The sequence below is a fragment of the Anomaloglossus baeobatrachus genome, chromosome 2 (genome assembly GCF_048569485.1).
Source record: "Anomaloglossus baeobatrachus isolate aAnoBae1 chromosome 2, aAnoBae1.hap1, whole genome shotgun sequence".
In the NCBI taxonomy this organism is placed as follows: domain Eukaryota; kingdom Metazoa; phylum Chordata; class Amphibia; order Anura; family Aromobatidae; genus Anomaloglossus; species Anomaloglossus baeobatrachus.
The window spans coordinates 803310835-803312525 of NC_134354.1; positions in this window are offsets into that span (position 1 = coordinate 803310835).

Here is a 1691-nt window from a genome sequence, read left to right on the forward strand (position 1 = left end):
GTGCAGCCCCCCCAGTCCTATGTGCACCCCCCACACAATCCTATGTGCACCCCCCACACAATCCTGTGTGCACCCCTCCCCCAGTCCTGTGTGCACCCCTCCCCCAGTCCTGTGTGCACCCCTCCCCCAGTCCTGTGTGCAGCCCCCCAATGTCCTGTGTGCACCCCCACACAATCCTGTGTGCAGCCCCCCAGTCCTATGTACACCCCCCACACAATCCTGTGTGCAGCCACCCCAGTCCTATGTGCAGCCCATCACCCAGTCCTATGTGCACCGCTCCCCCAGTCCTGTGTGCAGCCCCCCAATGTCCTGTGTGCACTCCCCACACAATCCTGTGTGCACCCCCCCCCAGTCCTGTGTGCAGCCCATCACCCAGTCCTGTGTGCAGCCCCCCCAGTCCTATGTGCTGCCCATCACCCAATCCTATGTGCTGCCCATCACCCAATCCTATGTGCTGCCCATCACCCAGTCCTATGTGCTGCCCATCACCCAGTCCTATGTGCTGCCCATCACCCAGTCCTATGTGCTGCCCATCACCCAGTCCTATGTGCTGCCCATCACCCAGTCCTATGTGCTGCCCATCACCCAGTCCTATGTGCTGCCCATCACCCAGTCCTATGTGCTGCCCATCACCCAGTCCTATGTGCTGCCCATCACCCAGTCCTATGTGCTGCCCATCACCCAGTCCTATGTGCTACCCATCACCCAGTCCTATGTGCTGCCCATCACCCAGTCCTATGTGCTGCCCATCACCCAGTCCTATGTGCTGCCCATCACCCAGTCCTATGTGCTGCCCATCACCCAGTCCTATGTGCTGCCCATCACCCAGTCCTATGTGCTGCCCATCACCCAGTCCTATGTGCTGCCCATCACCCAGTCCTATGTGCTGCCCATCACCCAGTCATATGTGCAGCCCAGCCCCCAGTCCTGTGTGCAGCGCAACCTCCATGTGGTGCCTGTGCCCCCAGCCCCGCGTGTGATGCCTGTGCCCCCAGCCCCGCGTGTGGTGCCTGTGCCCCCAGCCCCGCGTGTGGTGCCTGTGCCCCCAGCCCCGCGTGTGGTGCCTGTGCCCCCAGCTCCATGCCCCCAGTTAATTAATTGTTTCACCCAATATAGCAGGGTCATTTAAACATTGATAATTTTGTGCGGCCCCCGAAGGTTGGTAGAAATTTCCAAATGGCCCCCAACAGAAAAAAGGTTCCCCACCCCTGGCATAAAGTAACATTTTGGTCTTTTCCATGGATCTTCCTTTAATCTATGTGACATAATCTACTCAGCCTCCATCATCATCGCCCCCTCAGAGCATGAGGCCGCATCTTTTCCTCTGGCAGTTGCTGCTGATGGGTTTTCTCAGTCAAAAATACCTGCATTGTGACAACAGAGAGCAAAACTCAGGAAACTTTACATTAATTATATTTCAATCAGATTTAAAAAAAACTGTAAAGAACTATAAGGATCATAAAGTAGTTTCATAAGTAAAGGAAGAAATGGAGGCCTCATCATTGTCAGCAGACAAATCCAAGATATCAGGTGTTATGTACTCATGTGGATCTCCAGTGAGTGTCTAGGCCCAGGGCTGATGCTCCTCGCCAAGTGGATTATACTATATATTATCATTGAGATTTGATTTTAGATAAGATGTTTTGTGTGTGTCTGGACACGTTACCTTCTCTGATTGGCTGAGGTCCACT